The sequence below is a fragment of the Chrysoperla carnea genome, chromosome X (assembly GCF_905475395.1).
Source record: "Chrysoperla carnea chromosome X, inChrCarn1.1, whole genome shotgun sequence".
NCBI lineage: Eukaryota > Metazoa > Arthropoda > Insecta > Neuroptera > Chrysopidae > Chrysoperla > Chrysoperla carnea.
In genome coordinates this window covers 31,803,947-31,818,660 of record NC_058342.1, presented here as the reverse complement: position 1 = coordinate 31,818,660, position 14,714 = coordinate 31,803,947, and the positions used below count along the sequence as shown (strand labels likewise).

General features: G+C 30.3%; 1 protein-coding gene and 1 non-coding gene across 2 annotated transcripts in view; one reads left to right on the top strand and one right to left on the bottom strand.

Annotated features, from left to right (window-relative positions):
- Positions 1 to 14,714, top strand: part of LOC123302747 (protein eva-1) — a 294,696-nt gene that overhangs the window by 38,875 nt on the left and 241,107 nt on the right. The window lies entirely within an intron of this gene.
- Trnar-ucg lies at positions 1,441 to 1,513 on the bottom strand. The gene has a single exon. It is a non-coding gene; the product is annotated as a tRNA-Arg (tRNA).

The following is a 14,714-nucleotide window of genomic DNA, read 5'->3' as shown; positions in this document are numbered from 1 at the left end:
GATTGTAAATCGGTGCGTAGGTTCGCTTGGTGGCGGTTTTTTGGGGGATATAAACTCTTCAGGATGTTCATCTTTTTTGAGGCTTATACGCATTTTTTAGCCCCGCAGTCCTTTTACATTAAGGTAGAAGATTGAAAATCTGTAAAAAGGTGAAATTCATGACAAGAAAGTTATTTTTGGGTGTGTCAATATTCAAGCTCCCTCCTGTCCCCATTTTTTATGTCAAAAAATCATGGTGTTTAGCGATTTTCAAAGCTTTGTGCACCTCACTCCCTCAAATTGAGCTAAAGGGTTAAGAATTTAGTAAACAGTTGCGTTATTGCATTAATGCTAAAAAATACCTATTGGCAGTATCGACTTACGCCCCTCTCCCCAGTCCATCATTAATGTAAATGAACATGAAAAGAGAAAAGTGTCAATTAAATAATAAATTCAAAATAAAAACAAGTGAAAACAAACAATTGACTGAGTTAATTGTTGGAATATCATGTATAGACAGTGTTGATTACATAACTGATATTCCCATATACAATTTGCGCCTAATTTGTGCCCTCACGGGTATACAGTGATGTTTACGAAAAAACGTTCCAAACAAAAGTTGCTTATTTTTTGATAAAAGACACTTTTTACCCACTTTTGTTCTATGACTAACAGTTTACAAGATGAGTTCTACGGACCCAAGACCCAATTGTCCTATGATGCTCATTTACGAACTAGTCCTATCTTTTTACGTCCTGACCATGCTATAAAAATTTCAGCTTGATATCTTTTTTGATTTTTGAATTATCGTGTACACAGACGGACAGACAGACAACCGGAAATGGGCTAATTAGGTGATTTTATGAACACCTATATCAAAAATATTTTTAAGCGTTACGAACATGGGACTAAATTTAGTATACCTTGATATATATTACATATAGAAATAAAAGAAGTATCTGAAGAGGGGCAAATAGGATTGCAGTGATGGAGATCTACTGCTCAAGAATTTTTTTTCTATATAAAATGCTTTTGTGTATTTTCGATAAGAATTTCTATATCACATGTACACATTCATACATACATAGAAACAGTGTTCTAGATGAGAGAAAAAACAAAAATAGTTAAAAATTGAACAGTCACAATTTGTCAAAGGAAAAACACAAAAAAAACAAGATATAAAAATATTTGTGGACCACCAGAATAAAGCTAGCGACTAATAAAAAAAAAAGTTAAAAAAAAAAACAATCTGATAGTCCTATACATGAAAATGTTACTTCCGTATCATTTGTTTAATATTAAAATGATGTAATGCACCTACGTCTTTATTTACACGTAAAATTTACAGTTTGGCCTAATCGATAAGGCGTTGGATTTTGGAGCCGAGGTAACAAGTTTATGGCTTGTCACGAACGAATATAATTTACTCTACTTTTTCGTAATGTTATAAAAATGATTTATCGACCGTGACAGGACTCGAACCTGCAATCTTCGGATCCGAAGTCCGACGCCTTATCCATTAAGCCACACGGTCTTTTATTACGACGAAGTTAAAAATTATAATCTAAATTGAAATTTTTGAGTACACAACTATCGTGCTAGATATGGGGATTTCTTTGCTATTTATGGGGATTTTCAGACACTTAAATTTTGTGTTTATATACTTTTATGGACTCGTGGTGTATGATAACCACTGTACACAATACAAAAATGCTGTTAAAAGAAAATATGTTCAGAACATGTCAGCAAGTAAATATTTTCTTGGTTTGACAAAATTATTAACCCATCAGCACTCGCATCAACCGTTCGTTAATCTTTAGAAACCTGATCGAGATATTTCGCACATTAAATATTACTTAACTTTGAAAAACATAACCTCTACATAATTTTATATAAATTCATTTTAAATAATTTCACAATATTTATATCACAAATTTCTTTAGTTTACTGAGTACGACTTATATTAAACTAACGAAAATACACGAACAGGCTCGAAAATTTCCGTTTTATTTATTATTGTTTGCTTACCTCTTTACTCTCGTGATTAGAGAAACTCTCATAATTTCTGAAGAACTTGAAGGATGAATGGGCGCCAGGATAATTTTGGATAAAAGATTTTTTTATGGGAAGTTGGAAAATTCTGAAAATTTAAGCAGGAGGGGGGAGTAACCCGATTATTTAAATAAATAATTGATTTCAAAAGTGGACATATTTAAAATTAATCTTATGGGAAAACGGTCGATGGATGATATATTTTCATAGATTTCTCCAAAAATAGTCGGTGGAAATTAAAAAACACAGTTTAAATTAAAGTTGAAACCTTAATAAATTATTGAAAACAAAAAAACCTGACGAATTAGGGAAGTATGAGCACGGTTAGGTTAGGTTAGGTTACGTTGGAGTGGCTGTCCTGGGGTGGAACACACTTAGACGCATCGACGAAAAGGGTCGATGAGCACGGTAGTGGGGGCAAAAATTAAAAAAATATATCTTGTCAATATAAGACGAAAAGTAAGAATACAATTTGTCGATATCTGGAGTAATTTTCAAATTATTGAAAATTGAAAATTTGGTTTAATTATTTAGCTTTCGATATTTTGAAAACCAATTCAGATATCGAAAAATTTTATTCATATTTTTTATCTACATTTATGAAGTTATAATAAAATTCATCATCAAAGATGGAAATATGGTACAAATAATTTCAACCACAAGTCTAAACTTGCTTTGGCGGTCGTACTACCTTAATCCGGTAATTTTGTTGTGAAGAGTATGCTGATTACATATTTTTATTTTTTGGAAGATAAAAATTCGATGAAAATAATGGGTGAGTAGTGTAATATGTGCTTTAGCGGTGCGGTTTAAAAAGAATTCACAAGTAGTCGTCCGTATACGATGAGCTTTTCGTAGCTTACAACGATATTTAAGCTTTTGTACTCAATGGAATGAAGACCAAATGAAACGAAGAGGATGGCCATTTTATACATATATATATTATATTTAGTAGTATGGTGTTTTGTGAATATAGTAGCGCCATAACGACCACTGCAAAGCTATAATGTATAGTAATGTTACAAATTTTCTATGTCGGTCAGAATGGTCGTATGGTGGAAAATATTTTGTGTGGTATGGACTATGGAGTTTGAGTGTGTGAAACTCTTTTTATATTCGTTTTTCCTATGTTCACTTCGTTGGACTACCCTCTACTCTCTTTTGGTTTGACTCTCTTTTACAAGATATTCATTCTTGTTTGTTCTTTACACAAATCTACAGTGTCTACAAGTACTGCAGTTCTTAGAATTACTATTTTATTTTCAATTCAAAATGAATAATTTTTCCACCATAAGCTTTTATTTATTTTTTTTTAAAACCGGCTCAGTGGTCAAGCGGTCTAAGGCGTTAATCTTTAACCGTTTGGCTACTGACTAGAAGGTTGCGGGTTCGAGTCCAGGCAGCGGCAGTGCGGACAACTATAATTAATGGGAGTGCAGAAATGATCACATTATCGTCGCTTGGATAAGAACGAACTAACCGAATCACTTATGAGTTACTCATAGAAATAATTATTTTGTACTTTTTAGTACAATAAAAGCTATATTTAAAACTAAAAAAGATATCTATATCAAATATAATGGAACCGATTTGCGTGGTTTATTAGACACTATTGGCACGCTTTGTAGAAAATTGATTCAATATTCAAACAAATTGTCCAAAATAATTTTTCACTCGTATTATAAAAAGCTTACCAAGTGAAGGCCACATTTTTGGCCACGATCTTTTTATACTTTAGACCATATTGCAATATTAAAATTCTTATATTTTTTGAAAACACTGAGAAAGTAACTTCGTGTCGACTGAAATTCAATTCTCAAGTAAAAGTTTTGCTGAAAATAAAAGATAACGAAACTAAAGAAAATTATTATAGACACTGTAAAAAACATTCGACCATAATATCACCTTACACATTTTCATTATAAGAAAAAGGAGAAAAAATTTTAGCAGAAAAGGAAATCTTATTGTAGTGCTGCTTTTTTTTTGTGAAAAACGTACATACAACCAGGACATATCAAATAACACAGCTTTTTTTTTTTATTAAATCTTAAAAAACTTTTCAAGATTTACGAGATATATAACAAACCGACAGAGCGGTCTTTGAACAAATGACTACTTTATAATATGTGGCTATTAATACGTTTACATCACCTGAATGATATAATCTAACTACAGTTTAAATCGGTTCTAACGACAATAATCCGTCAACATATTTAGTCGCGTGATGAGAGATCTGCTCACGTGTTCTGCGTTTTGGGGCTTCTTGAAGGACAAAATTTTGATTTATTTCATTTTAAAATTGTGATTTTATACCATGCATATATGTAATATGCAAGGTATACTAAGTTTAGTCCTAAGTTTGTAACGCTTAAAAATATTGATGCCACGCACAAAATTTTGCTATAGGTGTTCATAGAATCACCTTATTAGTCCATTTCCGGTTGTCCGTCCGTCTGTGGACACGATAACTCAAAAACGAAAAAAGATATCGAGCTGAAATTTACAGCGTACTCAAGACGAGGTCGAGTTCGTAAATGAGCATCATAGGTCAATTGGGTCTTGGGTTCGTAGAATCCATCTTGTAAACCGTTAGAGATAGAACAAAAGTTTAAATGTAAAAAATGTTCCTTATCAAAAAATACACAACTTTTGCTTGAAACATTTTTTCGTAAACATCACTGTTTACCCTGTCAATCAACACTATCTATGCATGGTATTTCAACAATTAACTCAGTCAATTGTTTGTTTTCACTTGTTGTTTATAACATGAATGAGACTCAAAATATGGATTATATTCAATATTCAACAAATTTTTGAAATAACAAGAAACAATGCTATCATATTAAAGCACATACATTATGTAATGTGTACGAACAACCAACGCAACATTATATAATATGAAAATTGTATAATCATTAATAACATCGATATTATCTGTAACTAACTATATTATTTATAAACAGAGAGTACATAGAATTTATTTAATCAACATTCTAGATAATTCTATATGTTTGAATAAGTGATAACAATTTATTTTGTAATTAAATTTACGTGTACCTACACGTAATTAAATTTTATGTTGGGAACAATCATAAATCACTGTATCATCACGTTCAATTTACGAGCTTTGAGAGCAGTGTGCTTATTTATTTCATCAAATTTTCTAGGAGCAACGCAGCAGAAAATATTTGAACATTTGAAAATTTTATTTTTTTATAAGGAACATTTCTTATACTTGTACTTTTGTCCTATCTCTAACGGTTTACAAGATGGGTCCTTCGGGCCCAAGACACAATTGATCTATGTTGCTCATTTACGAACTCAACATCACTTTCTACGTCCTCAGCACGCTATAAAATTTCAGCTTAATATCTTGTTCGCTTTTGAGTTATCGTGTTCTCAGATAGGGGGACGGGCGGACGGACGGACAGCCGGAAATAAAATAATTAGGTGATTTCATGAACATCTATACCAAAATTTTGTTGGTAGCATCAATATTTCTAAGCTCTAGTTACAAACTTGGCACTAAATTTAGTATACCTTGAATATAATACATGATATAATAACTATTATAATTTTTCTTGCGTATAATAACTATTACAATTAAAATAATCTAGGCTAAATTATTAACTTCCCAAAGGAAGTTAATGTAATGGGACCGATTTTGAAAAAGTCCAGTTTTACATATTTCCGCAGTTTCAAGGCTGCAATATCCGAATTATACTTTTTCAACTGTCATTAATATTTTGTAATAACACTGTATATTATTTTGATTTATGCTGATTGCATAAATTCGATACCAAACATTGATTGATTTTAATAAATATTGATATAAAACAAAAAAATAAAATAAAACTTTTGATTGTAATTAGAGTCAAAAATAATTAAAATTTATTTATACTGTTTTACTGCAGTCAAACACCATTACTTGTTATTATGCCATTGTACAGAAGCTTTGTAAAATATTGGACATTTAAGGAGATGAACAAGGATTGAATAATACTAGGATTTCAATAAAACTTTATAAATACATTTTTTGATTAACAAAGTTTACAAAAATCACAAAATATTCCTAGGTCATCGGGCTTTTTAATTTTTATTTTATCGTTCAAAGTTGAATGAAAAATTGATGAATCATATAGGTTATCCCTTTCAATTGGATATTTCTATATCAAAAAATCTAGAGAGTGTGATAAAAAACTATTTAAAATATTTAGATAATCTTGTAGTTTATAATAATACCATAAAAATATAAGGTTGTCGATGATATCAAAACAAAATTTTAAATTAATTATGAGTTCATCGAATATCCATCATTTGATGAACAGAGACGACTATAGTTAATACTAAAGAGTATTAATGATTGAAGAGAGATATCTATATTATCAAATTTATGAGACGTAAATATTTGTAGAAAATTTCGATTTTAGATTTACTTCTCTAGACTGAGAATTTGACAAATCCTCTTTAAGTATAAATATAAGTGAAATTATAAAAAGAGAAGGATGACTTCTTAAACAACATATACACACACCAACACAAAATTTTAATTCATTTTACTCCAATACAACTACCACAAAACAACGTGAACGAATCTATGCTAAAAGACAATAGAAGTAGAATCGATAATAACTCGTAATATAAGATAAATCTCTTTTAAACATATAATAATAATAATAATAATAATAATAATAAAACAATTATTTGATTTTAATGAAGTATTGTACTTTCATCAAAATATTTTCAACTTCAATAATAACATTATAAAATACTTAGCTTTATCTTAACACTAGAGTGATACCCACCCGCTTCGTAGCGTTGGGTTTAAAAGTAAAGATTGATAAAGATTGCTCTCGCTTATCCCCTTTCCATAACACTCGAAATAATGGTGAGGATTGTTTTACACAGGTAAAATATATGTATGGTTTATTATTTTTTTAAATGTATAATAGTCGTAATTATTTATTGAGTATATCAGAAAAGATGGCCGTGAAATATTTTATATTGACTATTTTACAGAAATCTGTAATTTATAGTAATGTCAAATTAATTTAATTTTTTCTTTCTAAAGTAATATATCTTTATAAATTATATCTCATGTGTTATTCTGAAGTATCAGCTATATTGCTGTATAGTTTCATTAAAAACCATTCGCTAATTTTAACGTGAAAGCGTAACAAACAAACAAACATGCTTACTTTTGCATTTATAATATATAGAGATATACATTGTTGTCAGATTTTAATTGTCATTCTTTTAGCTATTATTTGCATATTCATCAGATTATCTTTGAGCCCTATTACATAAGGTAAGATGTAGTGCCTAGAGTCTAGATATGTTCCTTGATATTTTTTAGTTTGTATTCGCATCGTGCTTCAGCTTTATTTCATGTGTTTCCATAGTAGCGACACACTATACTTTATTAATATAAGTGTATATGCATAGACATATAGGTCTTTGGTTTTTATACCATGTATGTATGAAATATATCAAGGTATACTAAGTTTAATCCCAAGTTTGATTCATAAAATCACCTAATTAGTCCATTTGCGGTTGTCTGTTCGTCCGTCCAACCGTCTGTGAAGATGAGAACTCGAAAACGAAAAGAGATATCAAGCTGAAAGTGTTATAGCGTGCTCAGGACGTAAAAAGTTAGTTCAAGTTCGTAAATGAGATTCGTAGAACCCATTTTGTAAACCCTCAGATACAGAAGTCTGAGAGACTCCTCTAAGCCACGTTTGCTCATGCCTACTGTTGGCATGGGCAAACGAAACAATCACCCTTAACTAGTCATAGGATTGAAGACAGAAATAGCAACCTTGGAGATATTATATGGCAGATACACCTGTTCAAAATAATTTTATATGCTATAAATATGGTAACAATTTCAATAAAAATGAAAAACGTCTACATCCCACATGCTTGTAAAAGAATCTATTTACAAATTCATTATTTGCTACATTAAAAAATTTTCAAATGTTTATAGAAAAAAAAAACCTTTCTCTTTTGTTTTCACTCAAATTTCCATTTAATAAAACATTGTGACTTCAACATGATCATAATAATGACGTTACATGAGAAAATATTTTGATATATCAATGCCATAATACTTCCATATATAGTTTATAAAACACGCTCGGTGATTGCATGAAAAAGGTTTCCATGAAAGGAACAAACATATTACTATTTTTAATGGTAAAAAAATTTCAAGGTGATTGTAAACCTACAATATTGTCAAAAAATCATGGTTTCATGCAATTTTTAAAGCTTTGTGTACCTCTAATGCTCCCCCAAATTGAGCGAAATGGTTAAAAATTTATTTATAACAATTGCGTTAATGCTAAAGAAATGCTTATTGGCAGTATCGAGTTACGAACCCCACCAAAATTCATAGAAAAGACAAAAGTCCCAATTAAGGTGATTGTAGCCCTACAGTATTGTAAAAAAGTTTTGGTTTATTGCACGGTATATACATATAAATCAAATACATGCTTTGTACTCAAATAATGTGATTTTTTTTAGCTTTATAATACCACGCAACTACAAAAATATATAATATATTGTGTGCAAGTGATGCTTGATAATATAGATATCGCTTTTCAACCATCAATAATCTAAGTATAGTCGTCTCTGTTCATCAACTCAGGGATTTCGATGCATTTTGGATCAAATGTAGTGTCAGTCACGTATGGAATCACTCGTTATCTTACTTCGAACTTTTAGGACTTTATGGTCATGGAAACTTTAAAAAAACATAGGAGACTTTTATTTAATCAACTTTTAATCTCAATTTTGAATATTAACACTTCGTAATTGTATAATATATTGTATATGGAAGTAATGAAAACGAGGTTTTAACGAAAAGAAACAAAAAAGGTCAGTTAATTTCAATTTTATTCAATTCATAACGACGATAAAATTAACTGGTTTTTTTTTTCCTCTGCGAAAAAATTATGTTATAAAAAATTTATGAAAACGTTCTCGGGTTTTTTTGTTCCAATAAAAATAACGCATTAAAATGTATATAAAAAAAATTTTTTTTATACCATGTATATATGAAATACACATAGTATATTAAGTTTAGTACCAAGTTTGTAACGCTTAAAAATGTTGATGCTACGAAAAAATTTTGGTATAGGTGTTCACAAAAGCACTTAATTAGTCCATTTCCGGTTGTCTGTCTGTCTGTCGTCTGTCGTCTGTCGTCTGTCGTCTGTCGTCTGTTATCTGTCGTCTGTCGTCTGTCGTCTGTCGTCTGTCGTTTGTCGTCTGTCGTCTGTCGTCTGTCCGTCTGTCATCACGATTACTCAAAAACGAGAAAAGATATTAAGCTGAAATTTTTACAGCGTGCTCAGGACGTAAAAAGTGAGGTCGAGTTCGTAAATGCGCAACATAGGTCAATTAGTTCCTGTGTCCGTAGGACCCATCTTGTAAACCGTTAGAGAACATAAGTTTTAATGTTAAAAATATTCCTTATAAAAAAATAACCAACTTTTATTTGAAACACTTTAGCTTTAACTTTTACATTGTTTAGCCGTGAGGGCGCAAATTAGACGTAAATTTTATAGTATCTATTAGGTGGGAATATTATGTGTGTGTTACATGTATGTATGTGTAATGTGACAATGTAATCAACACTGTCTATACATGGTACTTCAACAATTAACTAAGTCAATTGTTTGTTTTCTTTTTTTTTTTTTTGTAATCACTTATCACAATTTTTTTGTAGCTTTTTATGTATAAACGATGAAGAAGAATACCCACTGACTGACTGACACACAAGCACGATGAGCATACGATTATTTAAATTTATAAAGTGTTGTCGTTTTTTAAAAAATAAGGTGCACAAAGTTAACTCAACCGTCAAAGATTCATTTTGACCTTATTTTGTAATTAATATTTATTTTTTTGTCTTGACATGTTTTAATTAATTATTAAAGAACTAATTAAGTACATTTAGTTACACTGATAAATGAAGAGAACAGAAAAAGAACATGTAAATGTAATATAATTCTCACATTTTCTTTTCCTACGACCAAATCCCGTCTGCACTCGCGTAATGAGCATTTTGCTCATGCTCGATTTAAAAAAAAATAACTTTTATTATATGATATATATGGTTGAAATTTTTTTTTATCTTTATATAATTTCAAGAGTTTAAATGGCCAAGCGGTCTAAGGCGTTAGTCTTTGACCGTTTGTCTACTTAAATTTTTTTTCAACCAAGGTAAAAATGCTTAAGTGACCCGAAATTTAGATATTTTTATTAATAAATTCTTTTATGCACCTCCTCTCCTCTTTGGGGGTCTTTAAGACTTTTAATGATGTATAAAAGGGTGTTTGCGGTCGTTAATCTCGAATTTTCAGTCCAAATGTTTAATTTTTCGTATACATTCATGAAGTGATAACAAAATTGAAAATAAGATAAAAATAATTTTATCCACAAGTCAAAACATTACTTGGTACTCGTACTACCCAGTCAAATACAGTCAAACCTGGGTAAATGAGAACTGGATATGTGAGAAAACTCTATAAGTGAGAGTAATAGCCAGGACCCTTCATTTTAAGCTCCCAAAACCTGTATTAGCGAGAAACAGAAACCTCTGTAAGAGAGAGTCGTTTTTCCCTCATGGGCCTCCGTAAGTGAGACTGCTACTTATCTATACCTCTATAAGCGATAGTCGAGCTTTATTTATTTATATTATTTAGGAGACATATTTACTACATTCGTACTTGCTGTGACTTGTTATTGCTGCGTACCTCGATAAGAGAGATACGTTACCCATGTATCTGTATTGTGCTCCCTTGAACTCTCGCTTATCCAGGAGGAGACCTATTTACCATTTAGGAGACATATTTACTACATTCGTACTCTCTATGACTTGTTATTGCTGCGTTCCCCTTTAAGAGAGAAACGCTACCCATTTACCTGCATTAGCGAGAAACTCGAGTTAGTGAGAAACCTCTAGAAGCGAGAATGAGATTGTTCAGGTTTCCAGGTTTGACTATATATATTTTCTTGAATTCCATATCGATATCTTTGAATCATGTTAAAAGAAAGACTATCAAAAGTCAAATAAACACTTTAATACTTGAATTCAGTTAGTTTTGTTATAGTGAGTGTTTTGCTTTATAAATCTGATTGCAATTGAACAATCGTTTTGTGCAATAAACATTAAAAACAATTTAGTTACTTCATACATTTCAAGCTCTTTAAAAAACGATATTTTTATGTGATAAGGTATATAACACCTAATTCAAAAAGAAACTTGATGTTATTGTAAAACTAGCTTGATACCCGCCGCTTCAATGGGCTTCAAAGTAACAAGTGAAAGCACACAATTGACTAATATAATTGTAGAAATACCATGTATAGACAGTGTTGATTACTTTATCACATTACACATACATACATATCACACATACATGACTGATAATCCCATATTAATACATACTATAAAATGCAACGCAAATGTCATGTTTTTTGCTCTCAACAGTGATGTTTAAGCTAAAATGTTTCAAACAAAAGTTGTTTATTTTTTGATAAGGAACATTTTTTTTATTTAAACTTTTGTTCTATCTCTAACTGTTGCTCATTTACGAACTCGATCTATCGTTTTACGTCCTGATCACGCTATAAAAGTTTCAGCTTGATATCTTTTTTCGTTTTTGAGTTATCGTGTTCACAGACAGAAAATGAACTAATTAGATTATTGCATGAAAGCCTATACCAAAAGTTTTTCGTAGCATCAATATTTTTAAGCATTACAAACTTGGGACTAAATTTAATATACTATGTATATTTCATATCAATATGGTAGAAAAACCACCGCCTTATTTTTGATCTCACTTATCAACGTCTCATAATACTTGAAGGGATTGTTTTATGCAGCTAAAATATATGAACAGTTTTCAATTTTTTGAAATTTTAAAGTAGTCATAATTCATTGAGTATATCAGAAAAGGTAACCATGGATTGTGACCTTTTACTATTTTAAATTTTTACAGAAATCTTTAATTTATGAATGATGATTATAACTCTCCTCCATCTGTGATCATCATTTTGAACTATAAATTAAAATAGTAATTGTCAGATTAAATTTATTAAAAAAAAATTAGTATTAGCTATATTGCTGTACAGTTTCATTAAATATCCATTCGCTAGTTTAAGCGTGAAAGCGTAACAAACAAACAAACAAACATCCTTACTTTCACATCTATAATATATAGGGATAAGTGAGAAACGAACAAAATATATAAATTCACGAGTCACGCAGAGAGCATTTATTTCTCGAACAGTTTTTTAAGTACCTTTAAGATAATAAATATAAATAATTTTTGTGGAGTGAAGTATTTTTAACAATCAATTATCTATGAATGTGCAATAATCTGAAGGGGTTTTTGTGGTATTTTTATCTAATCGAATGTATTTCATAACTGAAATGTCTGGGAATGTTAGAAGTGCATAACTGCAGTTAACGATCAAACATATGTCTTATATTTTAGATACTTTACAATCTTTTAAGACACTTTAATATTGATTATACTTGAAGATATTTGTGTATTGGAAAAGATGCCCGGCACTTCAATTCAATCAGTTGAGGGAATAGAAAGAATTTGTTAAAGGGGTTTTGTACTACAGTGTTGGTAATCAATCAAGTATTTTTATACCATGTATATGAAATATAAAAAGGTATATTAAGTTTAGTCCCAAGTTTGTAAAACTTAAAAATATTGATGCTACGAAAAAAATTTTGGTATAGGTGTTCATAGAATCACCTAGTTAGTCCATTTCCGGTTGTCTGTCTGTCTGTCTGTCGTCTGTCCGTCTGTCATCACGATTACTCAAAAATGAAAAGGGATGTCAAGCTGAATGAAGTTTCGACTACCGTACGGAGTTGAGTGGTGATGTTGACACAAACGCATGGGTTGTTTGTATGAAAGTAATATTCTGTCTAACAAATTTCAAATATTGTTGTTTTGAAATGCAACATAATTTTCAACAATCTTTTTTTGATTGGTTCTACCACTTATAAATATTATAACAAAATACTCATGTGATTGTCACAACTACACGATCAGGTAAAAAAAAAGATTTTTACCTGCTTATAGGTTTATTTAAAAAAATAAGATTTCTTCAAGTCGGATTTATTGCAGTTTGTTCCAACTGCAATAAATCAGCCTGTAAGTACAGGGTTTAAAACTAGTCGACAGCGTACATTAAAATTATATAAAGTGGTCGGAAATGCTACATAGATTCTGAAGGTAGGTATATGGTTCTGCTGTAGAATGTATGCGGGAAAAAAGTACTTTAATTATTCAAATGATTATGTAATGAAAATAAATTTTTATACAAATTTATAAATACGCCATTAAAATTCATGAATGTTTTAATATTAATGTGTGTGTATTACAAATTTTTACAAATCGAAATCGTACTTGTATGAAAACCGAATTTCTATTGAAAATTCAATGAAATGGGATCACACAAGCAGGAGTCTCATAATGCTGTGAAAATTTTTATTGTCTGTATAGAATCTTAAATGAGTTTCTCGAGTTTGGATATTTTTGTTCAAACTATTCAACGTTCAGTTTCATCAATGAGACCAAAGGTTTCGGGGATTTGGGCTGAAATCGGACCGATTATAGCTTTATCTCAGAAATTATTACCATAGAAAATGAGTTTTTTCGAAATCGAAAATTTTTTATCGATTTTCGCGATTTTTTTAAGGGACACGCACTCCTTTGAAAAAATCGAAAAAATCAGGAAATTTTGTTTGTTTGGAAATTTGATAAAACATAGTTTTTAAGGCCAATTTGAACCAAAAAATTCAAAAATCTAGTTCATTTAACGATTAGATCAACGGTTTCCGAGATATGAGCTGAAATCGGACCTTTTATAGCTTTATCTCAGAAAGTATTCGTCCATTCGTCAAATGAACCTGATTTTTGTGTTTATTGGGTCAAGATTACCATATAAAATAAGTTTTATCGAATTCGAAGATAAAATTTTCTTTTCAATTTTTTGTAATTTTTTTAAGGGGTACCCCTTTGAAAAAATCGAAAAAATCAGGAAATTTTTTATGTTTCGGAATTCGATAAAACTCCGCTTATAAGGTCAATTTGACCCAAAAAATTCAAAAATCTAGTACATTTAACGATTAGATCAACGGTTTCCGAGATATGAGCTGAAATCGGACCTATTATAGCTTTAGCTCAGAAAGTATTCGTCCATTCGTCAAATGAACCTGATTTTTGTGTTTATTGGGTCAATATTACCATATAAAATGAGTTTTATCGAAATCGAAGATAAAATTTTTTTTTCAATTTTTTTCAATTTTTTTAAGGGGAAAAAATCGAAAAAATCAGAAAATTTTGTTTGTTTCGGAATTTGATAAAACTTAGTTTTTAAAGTCAATTTGACCCAAAAAATTCAAAATCTACTTCATTTAACGATTAGATCAACGGTTTCCGAGATATGAACTGAAATTGGATCGATTATAGCTTTATTTCAGAAAATCCAAATATCGGATTCGATTTGACGATTGAACTAATAGTTTCAGAGTCATCGATTTTAGATTCGAAAGCAAGAAGAACCTAAACCCCAAAATAAAAGTACTCCAAATAAAAACACATATATACTTCATTCTTTCAAGTGTATTCCCGATAAACTTCACCCTCTTT